At 40.2% G+C, this 19233-nt stretch overlaps 1 protein-coding gene across 1 annotated transcript in view; it reads right to left on the reverse strand.

Annotated features, from left to right (window-relative positions):
* RTN4IP1 (reticulon 4 interacting protein 1) overlaps window positions 1-19233 on the reverse strand; it is a 154832-nt gene that overhangs the window by 83144 nt on the left and 52455 nt on the right. The window lies entirely within an intron of this gene.

A 19233-nucleotide genomic window follows, 5' to 3' on the forward strand; every position in this document is an offset into this window, starting at 1 on the left:
TCTCATTTTACCAACTCACTGTCTGGGAATTTAAGTGGGAAATGGTTTCTGTATCCCAGCTAATTAAACCCTGAAATTGTTAGCAGCAAAGCAATTCTGAAAGGCAGAGGTGGCTACAAGTGTACGATGAGTTCCCTGATCAAACACAGCAAAACAAAGAACAGTTAGATTCAACAACAGAAGCATCGCTAGAGTGAAAAAATGTGATGAGATCACAAAACCTGGCACCCCAACGCCACCAAGAGCCCAGGGAGCAAGTGGGAAAGTCACATTCCCAAGAAAATCACTTGAAACCAGGGAGGCAGAATGTTCTCTTTGGCCATTTGCTACCAGGTCATCAGGAACACAGAGGACCTTGAGCCAGCTAGAAAGGAGCATGGTTTGGAAGAGGAGCTTCTAAGAATGACAAAAAAGAAAAAAAGAATGGTGACTCCCAGTAGGAAATCACCTGTACCTTCTAATGGGGAGAAGAAATACCGTTAGGATTTTAGACTGAAGGACAGTGAAGAGAGCTGGTATAGCTCAGGGATCCTGCAGACTGTGTCATACCCTGTTCCAGTCAAGGACAGGAGCAAGCTAATGGAATTTCCACCATAACTTTCATTCATTAACTACTTTTAACTCCCTCTCTTTCCACAAACATCTGATTATCTATACCGAGGCTAAATAGGTACTGACTGTGCAAGCCTAGGCTAAAATTTGTTCATTGTGGTAAGAAGCGCCAGAGAACAGTTTAAAGCAGGTTTTCCTCAGTTATTTCATAACTCAAGCAGCATGTACACTAAAACATAAACCTGAAAATTTAATAAAGTCAAATAACATGAGAAAAACCCAGCCAACATTAAATAAAAGCAATTATTGGAGGATCTCAGTAGGTTATTTTTTTCATTTCTTTTTCTTCACACCTCAGTGGGATATAAATCCAAGAGGATTTTAGGCAATTTATTAAAAACATTATTACAATGGCATAAAAGTAAATAGTTGAGGAAATAAGTATGGCGATGAAAGTAACGAAAAAGAATAAAACCAGGAATAAAATCAAAAATAAAAGTTCTCCTCAAGATACTTACACAGATGCTTAAAGGTATATAGTATGACATAGTGGGGAATTTTCCTGTAGGCTACCTAATGGATAAGGCCACCGATTTAAAAATCAAATAAACTTGGGTTTGAACCCTATTATTGCCATTTACAAGATGTGTAACCTGTATCCTGACTTGTAAAATAGAGATGATATTTACTCCAAGGGATGTTTGGAAGGATTAAATTTAAATGACGCATGATGCCTTGATAGACTAAGCACTCAATAATTTGTAGCTATAAGTAAATGCATACAATTAGGAATTTAAGTCATTTTCTTACACAGTTAACCCTTGAACAACACAGGTTTGAACTGCATGGGTCCACTTACGTGTGAATTTTTTTTTGTAGAAGTAAAATACAGCTCTGTACTGTACAGTGTATTTTCTATTCCTTGTGATTTTCTTAATAAAATTTTGTCTAGCTTCATTGTTAAGAATATAGTATATAGTGCATATAACATTAAAAAAATACATGTTAACTTTATGTTATCAGTAAGGCTGTAAGTAGTTAAGTTTTGAGGGAGTCAAAAGTTACACATGGGGTCAGTGCCCGATGCCCCACATTGTGCAAGGGTCAACTGTAGATACTATCAATACATGTAGATAATACCAACACATCAATGCATGCATGGTAAACTAATGGCACGTGACCAAACAACAATTTGCTGAAAACTTGTACTAGAGACCAGTTCTATAGCTCCCTGATGATCTGGCTCCCCTAAGGATGGACTTTAAAATATCAGGAAGAACCCATGGCCTGCATATTTTTAAAGCAATTTCCATGAGCTTTTTTTTTTTTTTTTGATAGAGAATTGGCCAACAACGTTCAAAGAACTGAAGGTCTTCAAAAGGCCCCTGTGCTCTGCCAATCAAATGAAGAACAGTACCAACATACTCTTTTCTTTTTAATGTTTATTGGTTTTTGAGAGAGAGAGGGAGAGAAAAGTGGGTGAGGGGCAGAGAGGGAGAGAGAATCCCAAGCAGGTCCTCCTGCCCCCCACAGTCATTGCAGAGCCCGACTCTGGGCTTGAACCCACGAACCATGAGATCATGACCTGAGCCAAAATCAGGAGTTGGACACTTAACTGACTGAGCCACCCAGGCTCCCAGAAAAGCTCTATTGTTAAAAGAATATGTTGCAGGGTCAGTCAGTTAAGAGTCCAACTCTTGATTTCGGCTTAGGTCATGATCTCAGGGTTTGTGAGTTCGAGCCCAAGCAGAGCCAGCTTGGGGTTCTCTCTCTTCCCCTCTCTTTGTCCCTGCCCCCCTCACGCTTTCTCTGTCTCTCTCAAAATAAGCAAACAAAAAACAATGAAGTCTCTCAAAAATATGGCTGTTACATATTCCCGTTGGGGAGCAGGGAATGCTTCTGACAGAGCCATGGTCTTCCTACTAAAACTCTGTTCCATTTCAATATATAGATACAGATAAGTGAGGCCCCAAATTGCTACATCTTCACTGCAATTATTTTAAAATGGGAAAAATTTAAGGTTGATGTTGCCAACGGCCTGCTAGTATAGCCATCAGGGGGAAAAAAGTTAATGAAGTACCCATGGGGCATGTAATGATAAGTGTTTTCCAAGATAAATATTTTGCAAAATGGACCTGCAAAATAACGATAGAACTGGTGTAAGATATCTGACAAGATGGTAACTGACGACTTTAGCATAGTTTATTTAGCAGGACGAGTTGTCTATAGAAGCCAAACATAGTACAGAAGCCTTATTTTTCTGATTTCTGTGATTTACATGTGTGTGTAAATCATCCCCAACCGGTTTCAGATCATTAGAATATAAACTAAAAGGAAGTGAGGCTAGAATATGGGAGTTTTAAGACTTACACTAACCAAGTCTAATACAGTATTCTATCAGAACCATTTTATAGCCTGCATATAAAAGTAGAGCATCAAATTACATGCAAATTATTTTCTTAGCTATACCAGTCTGTTTCTCCATGGAAATGGCAAGTAATTGGTGCAGAATTAAGGTGGTGCTAATGGGAAAAGAAGTGAAATACCATAAAATGAAAATTAGAATGTAAGGCTTGCCTGGATTAGAGGGTATGAGAGAAAGGAGGGAAAGAAACGTGATTTTTAAACTGAGAAATGCCCACGACTAGAAGAAATGCTGTCACTCTTATTAAAAACAAGGAAAGGAAGAATGACCTGTGGGGGCTGAAGATTAATTCCACAACCAAGTGGAAATACCTAACAGTGGGAAGAGAGACAAGTAAAATGGAGTTTGGGGAGTCAAAAGGATATTAAATAGTGACGTCTTTATATCGGGTCTCTTCTTCCCCCATGTTTTATTATGAAAACTTTCAAATATAAAAGCAAACACCCACACATCCACCACCTAGATTCTACCATTGACATTTTACTATATTTCCTTTGTCATGTGTCCATCCTGCTATTCTCTCTATTCATCCATTAATCTACCTTATTTTTAAAATGTATATCTCAAATTGCATTTTGCCCTGAATACTTAAGCATACCTAACATTAACTTGAGTTCAGTATTTGTTTATTGGTTTTTTTATTTTTTATTTTTTAACGTTTATTTTTGAGACAGAGACAGAGCATGAAGGGGGGGGTGGTGCAGAGAGAGAGGGAGACACAGAATCGGAAGCAGGCTCCAGGCTCTGAGCCATCAGCCCAGAGCCCGACGCGGGGCTTGATCTCACGGACCGGACCGTGAGATCGTGACTTGAGCTGAAGTTGGACGCTTAACCAACTGAGCCACCCAGGCGCCCCTGTTTATTGGTTTTTTAAATGTAAAACTCTACAATGACATGCATAAATCTTAAGTGTAGATGCCCTGACTTTTGAAAAATGCATACACCTGCGTAACCCAATCCCCATCTACATATAGACCCTTATTGTCACCTCAGAAAATTATGACTTTACTTAGTCCCTGCCCCCACCCCTCCAGAGGCAATTGTTCTTCAGATTTTTTTTTCCCAACACAACCTAGTTTTGTTTATTCTAGAATTTCATATGAATGTAATCTGCCATGGGTTACTTAAAAGATTATTAGGAGAATGCAAGATGTCAGCTTTTGAATTTGATTTGAACTGATTTTAGGAGGTTTTCATTTTTAAGTTACAAAGGTAATGTATGTTCTCCGTGGTGATGGCGAGAGAGAAAACAGAAAAAGACACAAAAAGAGTAAAAAATCACTTGTTATCTACACCATCAGGATGTATGTATATGTAAATACAGATGTAGATATATGCATTTTATTAATACAATTGGTGTCATATTTCACATGGCCGTGCCACCATCACCACTAGGTTCCAGAACTGTTTCATCAATCCCACACCCATAAGTAGTCACATCCCATTCCATTCTCTCCCTAGCTCCTGGCAACCACTAATTTTCTGTCTCTATGGATTTGTCTTTTGTAGACATTTTGTATCAATGGAATCGTACTATATGTGACCTTTTGTGTGAGGCTTCTTTTATTTAACATAATGTTTTCAAGGTTTATGTGTGTTGAAACATGTATCACTATCATTGCTTTTTATGGCTGAATAATATGCCATGTGTAAAAACATATTACATTTTGTCTATTCATCAGTTGGATGGACACTTGGACTGTTTCCATTTTTGGGGATGAATGTTGCTATAAACATTCATGTATGAGTATTTGTGTGAATGTGTTTTCATTTTGCTTGAATATATACCTAAGTGTAGAATTGATGGGTCATATGGTAACTCTGTATGTAAGTTTGAGGAACTGCCCAACTGTTTTCCAAAGTGGCTGCATCATTTTACATTCCCACCAGCAATGTACAAGTGTTCCAATTTCTCTACGCCTTTGTCAACACTTGTTATTGTCTATCTTTTTTTATCATAGTCAACCCAGTGAGTGTGAACTGGTATCTCTCTGTAGTTTTGATTTGCATTTCTCTGATGACTAATGACATTGAGTATCTTTACTGGACAATTTCATATACAGTGAAACCTTGGTTTGCGAGCATAATTCATTCCAGAAACATGTTTGTAATCCAAAGCACTTGGATATCAAGGCAAATTTCAAGAACCATTGGTTCATTTGTGATCATGTGACGTTTGGCATCACATACTACTTGTATTGCAAGCCATCGCTCGTTTATCAAGTTAAAATTTATTAGAAATGTTTGCTCGTCTTGTGGAACACTCACAGAACAAGTTACTCACAATCCAAGGTTTTACTATATATATTTTACTTGTTTGTTTGCAAAAGTCTGTTCCTATCTTTTGCTCATTCTAAAATTAGGTTGTCCTTTTATTGCTGAATTTGAGGGTTTTTTTAAAACATATTTTTGATAGAAATCCCTTATCAGACATATGACTTGTGAAAAACTTTTCCCATTCTGTGAGTTGTCTTTTCATGTTCTTGATGGTTTTCTTAGAAGCAGTGAAGTTTTTTATTTTGATGAAGTCTAATTTATCAATTTTTGCTTTTGTGGCTTTTGCCTTTGGTGTCATATGTCAAATGTATCTGTAATATATTTTAGTAAATGGTATGAAGAAGGCATCTAACTTTTAAAAATATACCAATTAACTCAGTACCTGTCCACACTATTACTATAGTCTACTGCCTCTATATAATTAGGTCTGATTTAGCCTCGTTGTCAAAGCTTTGTTAGTTTCTCTTAAGGCAACCCCCAACATAGCCTGAGTTCAAAAAAAAATAGTGATACCTACAGTTTTGCTTCTGCCCACCTTTGTATAGCCAGGTGTCTCACACTCTAAGGCATTTATTAAATATTTGTTGAATTGAACCTAATTGAGTTGAAGCGAATTGAATTAGAAAACAGTTTTAGGAAAGAGAAGTATCAACAATCATGGAATAGCCAACACTGTGACCCAGCACTGTTCACCTTGTTTTTCCATTTCTGCTGAGGTCATCTCTGCTCTTGCCAAAACTGCTCTTCAACACATTTTCTGTTGTTGTTGTTTTTTAAGTTTTTATTTTAATTCTAGTTAGCCAACATACAGTACAATACTAGCTTCAGGTACACAACCCAGCGAGTCAATACCTTTTCAATACAATTGTGGTAATCATTAATGTTGTGTGCCAAATATTTCCAGTTCTCTCTACTCTCAGACCCTCCTGTGGTTAAGTGCGAACACATTCAGTAAATGCACTGTGACTGGAAGTACCATGTGTCTGGGACAGAGTTTGTCACTTGGTACCCTCCAGAGTTCTCTTTTCTCTCCAGCAATGTCCAAAATGGTGGCTGCTCTATCCGCCTGAGTCCCTGAATGACTAAAGTTAGTAGAGCTCCTCTGTCAACCCAGTGGACGGGTAGCATGAGCAAAAAATAAAAACCTTTTAAGACTTTTGTTGTTTTAAGCCATTGAAATTTGGGGTAGAAAGCTAATGAAGCATAGCAGCCTATTTCAGTATATACCAGTCACTGACGTATTGTTAGTTCACTGGTCTTTTTTGAATGGGAGCTGAAGGAAGAGCTTCAGGTAGTGCATGAAGCAATTGGGCCTGAAGTGCTCTCACATTTTGTGTCCTCATTCACTCTTCTCAGATGCATAACAACTTCAGCTACATCTTAGGGTAAGTTGAGTGTTCTAGGACCACCTGGGTGGCTCAGTTGGTTGAGTGTCCACCTTCAGCTCAGGTCACAATCTCGTGGTTCATGGATTCAAGCCCCACGTTGGGCTCTGTGCTGACAGCTCAGAGCCTGGAGCCTGCTTCAGATTCTCTGCCTCCCTCTCTCTCTGCCCCTCCCCGGCTCATTCTTTCTGTCTCTCTGTCTGTCTCCCCCTGCCCCCCCAAAACAAACAAACATTTCTAAAAAAGGAAGCTGAGTGTTCTAGAACTGTGCCACTGTGCCAAAAATGAGATGCCTGTTAAATTAGCATTTCCATAAAAAGTAAAAGAAACATTTATATAAGTTACATTAGGTAATAATTTACAGAGGAAAAAAACTAGTTCCCAGGAAAGGCAAAACCTTCCACACTGCCCAGAAAGATCACTATAAAGAAATGTAAGATTAACTCACCAAATTTGATACATATTTACCATTTTTCAATCTATTCCACGGCCTTTTGTGCTTCTATTTAGTGGACGTTTACAAAACTCTTGACACTGATGTTGTGCTCATTCTCTAAATGATTAAACAGTGAGGCCTCAGCAAAATATAAATTGGTATAAACTGTGAGCAATTAGTATAAACAAAATGGGTGTATATAATTTGATAAAGTGATCATTTGGCAAATTGCTGTCTTGACTTAGACCTTTACAATAGTGGAGATTTTTTATTTATTTATTTATTTATTTTTTTAAATTTTTTTTTTCAACGTTTATTTATTTTTGGGACAGAGAGAGACAGAGCATGAACGGGCGAGGGGCAGAGAGAGAGGGAGACACAGAATCGGAAGCAGGCTTCCAGGCTCTGAGCCATCAGCCCAGAGCCCGACGTGGGGCTCGAACTCACGGACCGCGAGATCGTAACCTGGCTGAAGTCGGACGCTTAACCGACTGCGCCACCCAGGCGCCCCAATAGTGGAGATTTTATCATCATAATACAGGTAACGTTTGGGGGAGAGAAGGAAGTACCATTATGTATCAAAGAGTGTCAACACCCATTTTTGGTTTGTTTTGTTTTTTGTTTGACAGTGAGTGATTAATTACAATTTCAACATTTCTAGAAGAAACAATTTAGTCGAGAGTTTCCAAGGGCATTTAAACTTATCCCACTGGCTCTGTATGGGACATAAAACACTTGGTATTAGAGCACTTCCACTAGGAAAGGATTATACATTTTGAGGCTTAATGAACTGCCATTGTGAAAGAATTACTAGCAAAGAAACTAGGACTACTATAGAATTAACTTTGGAATCAGTCTAACAGCTAAATTGTATTATTACCATTACAGGCAGGCAACTTAAACATTAGTGGAAAGTAACATTTTAACTTTTATCATGTGTTATTTTTATGAAAGCCCTCACACTTTCCAAACATAAATGAAGTTTCAAAATATGCTTGATCAATATGTTGTATAAATATGTGCGCAAATGCCTGTAATCATACCTAAAGAGTAAACATTTTTAATAAGTCAAAAGAAAAACAATATTAAAATATTTATAGATAAGTTACTGTCTTCTCAGTCTGAAATTCATATCTCCTCTTCCGTCTTTTTAAATTATAGTTGACACACAATGTTACATTAGTTTCAGGTGTCCACCACAGCAATTCAGGAAGTTTATATGTTATGCTCTGCTCACAAGTGTAGCTATTGTCTGTCACCATATAACACTATTACAATAGCATTGACTATATTCCCTGTGTTGTAGCTTTCAACCCCATGACTTATTCATTTCATAACTAAAAGCCTGTATCTCCTACTGTCATTCATTCATTTTGCATGTTCCCCCATTCCCCTCTTCTTGTAGGCATCAGTTTGTTCTCTGTACTTATGGGTCTGTTCTGCTTTTTCTTTGCTTGTGTTTTAGATTCCACATAAAGTGAAATCACATGGTATTTGTCTTTATCTACCTGATTCATTTCACTTAGCATAATACCTTCTAAGTCCATCCATGTTGTTGTGAATGGCAAGATCTCATTCTTTTTTATGGCCAAGTAATATCCCCGTGTGTGTGTGTGTGTGTGTGTGTGTGTGTGTGTGTGTGTGTGTGTATGTGTGTGTCTATGCACTGTATCTTCTTTATCCATTCATTTATGGATGGACACTTAGGTTGCTTCCATATCTTGGCTATTGTAAACAATGCTGCAATAAACAGAGGTGCATATATCTTTTCGAATTAGTGTTTTCTTTTTCTTTATGTAAATACCCAGTAGTGGAATTACTGAATCGTACAATATTGCTAGTTTTAATTTTTTGAGGAACCTCCACACTGTTTTCCACTGTGGCTGAACCAATTTACGTTCCCATCAAAAGAGTATGAGGCTTCCTTTTTCTCCACATTCCCCCCAACACCTGTTACTTCTTGTCATATTCTAACAGATGTGAGGTGATCCCTCAGTGTGGTTTTGATTTGCATTAGTGAAGATGAGTGATGTTGAGCATCTTTTCATGTGTATGTTTGCCATCTATATGTCTTCTTTGGATCCTCTTCTACCTTTCGTCTGATTAATTCCAGCTAATTCTTTAAGACTTGGCCTCAGCATGCTCTTTCCAAAAGTCTTCCATTGCTCATGCCTGTGCACACACACATAAACACACGCACACTTAAGGCACTTTCATGCCATTGCACTGGCCAAAAATCTTGTAGATCTCTATTATAGGTTTTATTATACTGTATTATACTTCTCTATGAGATATTCCTATCACCATACTACAAATTCTTGAAGACAACGAATACGTCTTAATTATTTTGTATTCTCCAGTATCTAACATTTAGAAGACAACTAAAGTTTGCTGAATTAATTGATACCATGAAGTTGTCAGTGTACCACTGTTTCCTTTAAACTAAAAGATGGAGTGCCTGGGTGGCTCAGTCAAGTAAATATCCAACTCTTGGTTTTGGCTCAGTCATGATCTCACGGTTCGTGGGTTCGAGCATCTGCTGACAGCACAGAGCCCGACTGGGATTCTCTCCCTCTCTCTGTCTCTCTCTGTCTTTCTCTGTCTCTGTCTCTGTCTCTCTCTCTCTCTCTCTCTCTCTCTCTGCCTCTCCCCTGCTCACACTTGTGCTTGGTCTCTTTCTCAAGATAACTGGAAGGAAAGAGGTAAAATTATCACTTTCAGATTACATAATTGCATTCTTGGAAAACCCAAGAGAATCAACCAAGAAATTATTCTAAATAATAGAATAACTGAGTGCAGCCAACATGGGAAACAATATGGAGGTTCATCATAAAATTGAAAATAGAAATACTATACAACCCAGTAATCCCACTACTGGGTATTTACCCAAAGAAAATGAAAACACTAATTTGAAAAGATATATGCACCCCTATGTTTATTGCAGCATTATTTACAATAGCCAAGATATGGAAGCAACTCGTGTCCATCGATGGATGAATGGATAAAGATGTAGTACATATATATAATGGAATATTACGCAGCCATAAAAAGGATGAAATCTTGCCCTTTTCTGCAACATAGATGGACTGAGAAGGTGTCATGCTAAGTGAAATAGAGAAAGACAAATACCATATGGCTTCACTTATATGTGGAATCTAAAAAAACAAAATGAGTACAGCAATAAACAAAGAACAGAAACAGACCCATAAATACAGAGAGTGGATTGTTGCCGGAGGGGAGGGGGTCAGGAGAATGGGTGGAGGGAAGCGGAAGATACAGGCTTCCAGTTATGAAATGAATAAGCCACAGGATGAAAGGTACAATGTAGGGAATACAGTCAGTGGTATTGCAATAGCATTCTATGGTGACAGACCGTGGCCACACTTATGGTGAGCAGGATATAACATATAAACTTGGTGAACTATTATATCATACATCTGAAACTAATGTAATCGTTGTGTGTTAACTATACTTCAATCACAAAAAGAAGAACAGAAGAATTAAGGAAGGTGGCTGGGTACAGAATTAATGTTCAGAAATCAGTCATGTTTCTATATACAAATAAGAACCTGTTAGAACCACACTGTCCAACACAGTAGCCACTAGTCACATGTAACTAAGTTTTAATTAAAATAAAAAAAAATTTAGGGGCGCCTGGGTGGCGCAGTCGGTTAAGCGTCCGACTTCAGCCAGGTCACGATCTCGCGGTCCGTGAGTTCGAGCCCCGCGTCGGGCTCTGGGCTGATGGCTCAGAGCCTGGAGCCTGTTTCCGATTCTGTGTCTCCCTCTCTCTCTGCCCCTCCCCTGTTCATGCTCTGTCTCTCTCTGTCCCAAAAATAAATAAACGTTGAAAAAAAAATTTTTTTAAATAAAAAAAAATTTAAAATTGGCTTTTTAGTGACATTAGCCATGCTCCAAGTCTTCAATAGTCACTTGAAGCTTTGGGGGAAATAGACAATCTGGAACTATTTTCCATAGGCCACATGAAAAATAAACAAGAAATAAAGGTCACAAAAACTCTGAAAAAAAATATAATAATAGGAACAGCCCTAGAGTGATATACATAAAACAGAAGAGAAACTCCAGAAACTTACTCAAACACCTATAAAATGTTTGTATGTGATAAAGGAGGCATTTCAAATCAATTGTAAACATGAATTATTCAGCAAATTGTGTTAGGACTTGATAACCACCTAGAAAAAAACAAATTTGTATTCCTACTTCACCCCTTACTCCAAAATAAATTCCAAGTGTAGTAAAAATGTAAACATAAAAGAAAACTATATTATGGCATTGCTCATAATAGCAAAATACCAGAAACAACCTGATTAAATACATTATAGTATGTACTCAATTTAATACTATTTAACCATTTGAAAAGAAAATCTGCAGCTCTATTATGTTTTCAAAAAAAAATTTTTTTTATGTTTATTTTTATTTTTGATTTGGAGAGACAGAGTGCAAGTGGGAGAGGGGCAGAGAGAGTGGGAGACACAGAATCCGAAGCAGGCTCCATGCTCTGAGCTGTCAGCACAGAGCCGGATGTGGGGCTCGAACTCATGAACTGCAAGATCATGACCTTAGCCGAAGTTGGCGCTTATCCGACTGAGCCACCCAGGCACCCCTATTATGTTTTGATGTGGACTGCAGAGAGAGAGTGTGTGTAAAAAGTATGTAGTAAGCTACCATTTGTGTAGCATCAATGTATAGACTTATGTGTGTAGAGAGCATCTCTGGGAGGGGAACACAAGAAAATTGGTTTCCTCTGGACAGGCAAACTGGGAGCTCAGGACAGGGGTAAGAAGAGACTTTGTTTTCACTGATGCCTCTTTTGAACTACTGAATTTTGCACAATATATATGAATTAACTATTTTAAAAATAAATCAATGCTCTGTCTCTCTCTGTCCCAAAAATAAATAAACGTTGAAAAAAAAATTAAAAAAAAAAAAATAAAAGACAACTTTTAAAAAATAAATAAATAAATCAAATAATTATAAAAACCCAAACCTAAGATGTATAAAAGTATTGCATCTCCCCTATGTAGCTTCCACCCTTGTCCTAAATTTATTTCAATTTTTTATGTAAGAGCTGCAAAAGGTCTGTGGGCAGTGATTTTAGGCTTCAGTGCAGGAACTCTTGTCTAGAAGGTTAAAATTCAGTAAGCTGTTCCATAAGCATTTAGTAAGCAATGAGGACCTATCAATGCACTCAGTAGGAACTTGTTCAGATGGAATTTCTATTATTTAAAGAAGACTTTTTATAAAGGGGGAGCACAGGGGCGCCTGGGTGGCTCAGTCGGTTAGGCGTCTGACTTCAGCTCAGGTCATGATCTTATGGCTTGTGAGTTTGAGCCCCGCGTTGGGCCCTGTGCTGACAGCTCAGAGCCTGGAGCCTGCTTTGGGTTCTGTGTCTCCCTCTCTCTCTGCCCTCCCCCGCTCATGCCCTGTCTCTCTCAAAAATAAACAAAGATAAAAAATTTTTTATGGGCCCAGCACGCTTCCGCTGCGCAACTCTGCTCTCCAGATAAAAATTGTTTGAAATAAATAAACAATAAATAGAGAGAGCTCTTTGAATTATAGCAAAAGTGAAGAGCCAAAGTAGTCTGCAGTCATTCCACCATGTAAAAATACAAATGGGCTAAATGATGAGAAGCGGAATGAGTTCAGAGTATCCTAAATAAAACCATGCTTTATAGAGTGGAGCTACGATCTTCCAACGCCCTCCCCAGCACTCTGGCACGGATGCCACTGTATGCAACTACCGCTGTACCTCCTACCCTCCTCCACCTACCCAAACACTTCTGTCTCGCTCTAAAGTGTCGACACTTACACCCAGCAATCTTTAACACAAATGATACATCATTTGCCACTAGGAATGGAATTGTCTAATCCCACCATTTGCTGTCTGACAGTTCAGACAGTTCAGATCTTTCAAAAGACAGAGTGAATTTTTCTGGGTATTGACATGATGTTCTTCGAGCCTGAAGAAATTATTCTAGAACAAGTTTATCTGTCGAAGACTACCCTAGAAAACCACAGGCAGAAAAAAAATCAGCCGTAGAACATAGTTTATCATTTAACAATTTCTTTTTATCGGCAGTTGTTTTAAAATTCAAGACAATCAATTGAAACTAAGTAAATCTATTTATAATTAAATTTATTGTCCAATACTTATATACAGATTTCATTGGTAAAACAAAGCCCCTCTGAGCCTCAATTACCTCACCCGTTAAGTGGGGACAAGAATATCTACTCTACTAACACTGGATGATTACTGCAAGAACTAAAGATGTAAAAGTAATCTGAAAAATGTCAAACAATTTTTCAGGGCACCTGGGTGGCTCAGTTGGTTATGTGTCTGACTCTTGGTTTCAGCTCAGGTCATGATCTCACAGTTTGTGAGATTGAGCCCTGCATCGGACTCTGAATGGAGCCTGCTTGAAATTCTCTCTCTCCCTCTCTCTCTGCCCCTCCCCTATTCATGCTCTCTCTCTCTCTCAAAATAAACAAACATTAAAAAAAAAAAAAAAAGAAAGATGTCAAACAACTTTAAATTGCCCATTATCTTTCTTTGTTAAGAGGTGACCAGGGGCACCTGGGTGGCTCAGTCAGTTAGGCATCCGACTTCAGCTCGGGTCATGATCTCATGGTTTGTGGTGGGTTCAAGCCCTGCATCAGGCTCGTGCTGGCAGCTCGGAGCCTGGAGCCTGCTTCAGATTCTGTGTGTGTGTCTCTCTCTCTGTCTCTGCCCCTCCTCAACTTGCGGTCTGTCTCTCTCAAAAATAAACGTTTAAAAAAAATTTTTAAGAAAGAAGAAAGAGGTGACCAATCCTTTCCAAATATATCAGATTTAATCTGTTCTGTCTTCACTGCTACTAAGTTTGCCTAGTGTCTACCTCTGAATTGGTGATTTAGTTTTCTGTCCAGCAAAATGAAAATCTAAAGATTAGACACAAAAAGGCCTTTATCATTAGAAAAATATTGAAAATTTTTTTAGAAATATACCATTACCTATCCTGGTGGGTAGACAGCACAGCATCTTTAACAAGAGAAGATGGAAATACCTGACTAAATTAGGCAACTTGTGCAAGCTTATTTCATAGATTTTTTTTTGTCTTATTTTTTAAATAAAATTTGAGGTCTAATCTGTTGGCCTCCTACAATGCAAAGAGAGGATTTTCTCTTTTGCATTCCTCAATCTCACACATACACAAAACCACACGCGTTCCTTTTCTCAATTATAGCACAATTTTTAGTTACATCAAAAGTGATATAACTTCACGTGATTACCAGACAGCTGCAGAAGTTGCTGTGGTGAGACACCTTCTTCAGGATGGAAGGATTTAGCCCCCAGCTGCTGGAAGTGCTATTCGCAGACACCTTTCCACTGGCAGCCTGCTTTGGAAGTGGTTCAACTTCTGAGAGTTGCCTTACGACCCCTTCCCTGAGCAGCTGTCGTTCAATGACTGTTCAACATGGTGGCAAAAGGCCCTCCCTGCAGCTTGGGACAATTCTCAAGGGCCAACCCAGCTTTAGCGCTCCCTACGGGGTCTTTGTCACGGCCAGATTCTCCCTCTGTGCAATCCTGCTTCCTCTCTTTTCTTCCTTCCCACAGGTATGGATCCCAAAAGTTCTCCCCCATAAGGCTTCTGCCCGCCAATCTCTGTTTCAGGGTCGCCTTCCAAGGAACCAAACCTGCCACAGTTGATACCAGAAATGGTCTGAGAAAGCAGATGCCAAGAGGAGATTCTGGAGAGGGGTCACCTGCCATCTGGTTGGCAGAGCCCCATTGTTGGTGGGAGGGGGGGCCCACACAGCACAAGGTAACAATGCAGCTGTTCACCGTTCACTGGTGGTGGCAAATGTACCAGCTCGTGCGCTGTATCGGGCATTTGAGCAACATGGCAAAAACAGCAACTAAAAGGACAATAAAGGTGGCCATTACTAAACTCAGACCATGCTTTGGAGAAAGATAATGAGAGAGAGTGACTGACGGACTTTAAAAAGTGTGAGAGCGTGAAAGCAAAAAGGCCTCTTTGGTAGCATATAAAGAATCTCTCTTCTGCAGCAGAGAAAGCCAAGGACCAAGCTCAGGATTTAATTACAGGGTAGCAGATCTCCAAAACAGTTAAGTTCTCAGACTCGGCAGGTGTGCTATGCCAAGGTCAGGGACCTGGTTGAGAAAGGACAGTAGGATGGGGACATCTGCTTTGAAAAAGCTGCAGAACTGGTCCATCCCTCCCCATCACGGGCGAGTACTCCCTCTTCTTGAAGACAACACAAGAAGACCATTCCTGTAAGAAACAGCATGCACCCCCCTCAGATCTGCCCCAACGTTTTTAGCTGGCCACTAGGCCAATAACTAGCTTGAAGTCAAAACATAACTCAGCTTGAGGAGGAAAGCAGCTACACACCAAAGGAGTGGCGGGACTGAGCCAACAGGAATCGGCAGGAGCTAGGAGAAAATCTGTGGGATAGCACTCAGGGGGTGTTGAATCAAAGCAGGCAATACATTACATTGGATAAGAAGTGTTTATTTGGAGCACTGTCCTGGAATATAGGATTCAACACGCTGACAAGAACGCCACGAGATGGTGTAGGCATGATGACAGGATGGTCCCAACAAGCAAGGAGAAAGCAATGGTCCCCATTAAGTGAGGTTGAAATGCCAGCATTGCCCTGCAGATGGTGGAAGAGGGGGTAAAAAGCTCAGAAAAGTGGGCATTCTAGGGTGGACATACTATATGAAGCCAAATGACTGTGCTCCATGGGAAGATCCAGGGGATACATAATTGACCAAGGCAATAAGGCATGTGCTAGGGAGCTCCAAGAGTTCAGTGGTAGCTCTCCTCTGGACATCAGGTATCAAGCTCTGTCTTTCCACGCCTAGGCTCAGTGACAGCAATGAGAATGATAGGACAACTCACCCCTTTCCTCCATCACTCCCCCAACTTCCCATCCCCTGCAAGAGGCCAGTTGGTAGGACTTGGCCATCAGTCAGATGGATGTAATTATTGTAATGAATGGTAGGTTTGCAGTGGCCTGACCTACACAGAGTTATGGAGATGGTTAATAAATGTAGTGTTCCTAGAGGCAAAGACGTGAGTAGGTAAAAAACAAAAACAAAAAAGCTACTAGGTAACCTCACAAACAAAAGCTATTAGTTAACTTTACAAACAAAAGAAATCAAGGATGGAGGGTGAAGGCATTTATCCCAGTCAAGCCAGGATGCCCTGCCCATATTCCAGGACTGAGCTAGTTTTGGGACCCAGAACCCATCAACTGAAAGAGGCTAGGTGGCCAGGAAGACACAAATATTCACAGTAATGATTAACTGGTCCTTCCCCAGAGGGGTCCATGGCCATTTACTTGGGTAAGTGTCCACTGGGGAAAGGGGAAGATCCAAACATCACGAAGACTGTTGGACACAGGGTCCAGGTTGACATTGATACCCAGAGCCCTGGAATATCATCATGGTACCCTGTTACAGTAGGCCAGGGCCAGTGTCACAGACATGTGTGTGACCTGTGCAGTCACACAGGATTTTACATTTAAAAAGTTCTAACTGTGGGGAAAACAAATAACCCAACAGGTTCTAATTGTGATTGCTTTAATTCTTGGTTTAATGCCTGGGTGGTACCCTTTTAAAATTATTAATAATTTTTTGAACAAGGGGTCTTTTCTTTCAGTTTGTGCTGGGTTGGCCTGTGTGGGGATATAGGAGGGTCCTGATACTAAATGAAGTTCTGGCTCTGGTGTGGCTTACAGTGTATCTTTTGAACCTGTAGACCCACCTGTAGTATTTTCCTGGTCTCCCAATATACACTTGGGATAGATATTCCCAGGAATTGACACAATCCCACACCGCCTCTTTGGTCTGTGGGGTAAGAGCTATCCTAGTGAAGATGGCCAAATGGAAGGAGCTCTGAATGTGCCACTCTGCCCGCCCCCCCCCCCCCCACACACACAACCACACACACACACACAGCCAAGATAGTAAATCAAAAACGATATCGCATCACAGGGGGTCTAGCAGAAATTAGTGCCACTCTGAAAAACTTAAAAGAATGCAGGGGTAGTAAGTGGACCTCACAATATTTCCATTTAATTCACCAGTCTGTCTCTTGCAAAAAAATAGAAACAGAATTTTAAGGGAAACAGTGGACAATGTAAACAAGAAGTGCCCCTAATTACAGCTACTGCACCAGATGTGTTATCTTTGCTAGACCCCATTTGAATGTTGCCAACTGCCCAAACAATCTCTCTTTTTCTTTTAGGGTCTAGACTCCCCATGGAACCATATACTGAATTTATATGATCGTCTAAAACACGCCTGCATCAAGTCTTTCTTGCATCAAGAGGACAGGCCTTCCATTTTGCAGGATGATCGTCACCCTGGGTGTGTCCAATGTTTCCCCATGACCAGGCTTGCTACATGCATACAGACAGACTTACACATACTCCGAAAAGGATGCTGTGCTCTATCTTGGCGCCTTACATCAGACATAGGATACCAACTCATTCTATTACTGGTGATAGTAACCCTGGTCACCTGTCATTTGGTGTCTGCCAGTTTTCTTCACTGTAAAGTCGCCAGTTCCCTCTCTGTATTTGACTGGTGTTTCGTGCAGGGATATTCTGAGTATGCCAATCCTGCTCCGCTGCCAGCCTTCGCATTCACTGATGACCTCCTCTGTATCAGCTACCACTGACTGGGTGGCCAACTGGTGATTATCTGTTTCTGTTGTTCCCTCTACAATTATTAGCCGATATTCTACTGGAAGGAAGAGCTTTCCCTTCTCCTTCTTTTGCCTGTATCAGTATGGATTCATGGATTGCTATTTTTTAAGTTTATTTATTTCTGAGAGAGAGAGAGAGAGAGAAAGCATGAGCAAGGGAGGGGCAGAGAGGGAGGGAAAAGAATCCCAAGGAGGCTCTGCACTGACAGCACAGAGCCCAATGTGGGGCTCAAACTCACAAACCGTGAGATCATGACCTGAGCCAAAGTCTGATGCTTAACCGACTCAGCCACCCAGGTGCCCCCATGGATTCCTATTTTAACTGAGGGTCATAATCCTATACTTTTATTATTTTTATGCTCAAACTGCCCCCAACTGGGCTAGAAGACACCCATTCAAGCTGGCTCCTGTTTTCTTTTCCAAGACCTCAGCATGCTTTAAGCATTTCTTTATTTTCTGGCACAAGAAGATGTTGTTCTGCATCTAGCCCAGTGGAGAATGGTATTTAGAAACCAAGCTCTGGAAAGGGAAGCTTCACATATGATGTTTTTGAAGCTTTTATGTGTTCCTCACAATATTACTGTTTTCTCCAAGTCCCTTCTTTCCTCTTCTTTTTTTTTTTTTTTTTCTTTCACACTGAAGTTTTCTTAAAATGCCTAGCTTTTCTTGGCTGGCTGTTTCATGTGAACAGGGCACTGAAAACCTATGAGTAGAAACGATGGGAGTGGGGGCTGGGGGTAGGTAACTGACCAGTAGACTTTAGAGTTTAGGGTGGTCTGACCAGGTCCATTTACTAATCTGAATAACAACAGATTTTTCTTTTCTTTTTGTGGCTTGATTAGTTTTTCATCAGAAGAATGCTCCAGTCTCCTACCTGGAAAAGATATACCTGGATGCCAGTGTTCTTTGAACTGAGTTGAGAAAGGAGTTAGAATTGCACTGACTTTATTAGGTTTACACACAATACCCACATTCAGTATGGAACCTTCATCTTCAGCTGTGCCTGATGTCCCACGCCTGGAGTCTCCCCAGACTCAGCCTCTTCAAAGAAGGAAACTCTAGCAGAAAGGATATTGAGTGGCTAATCTACCTCTTACACAGATTGTCACCCAATCCTGTTTTCTGCCTGCTGCTGCTAGACCCCCAAGTCTTTTGGAGGTTCTCTGGCCAGAATGAGCCTGCTTTTGGACTCTCCCTAGAGACACTTTTACATTTTTCTCACTCTCTAAGTCAGTGGTTCTCAACAGTGGCAATTTTGACCCTGGGGGCATTTGACAATAAGTAGAAACATTTTTGGTTTTCACAACTGGGGAGGGGCTATTACTAGAATCTAGTGGATAGAGGCCAGGAGTGCTGCTAAATATCCTACAACGCACAGGACAGCCCCCCACAAAAAAATAGTAGTTGGCCCCAAAGGTC

This window comes from Puma concolor, chromosome B2 (genome assembly GCF_028749965.1).
Source record: "Puma concolor isolate L17-30 chromosome B2, mPumCon1.1.hap2, whole genome shotgun sequence".
NCBI lineage: Eukaryota > Metazoa > Chordata > Mammalia > Carnivora > Felidae > Puma > Puma concolor.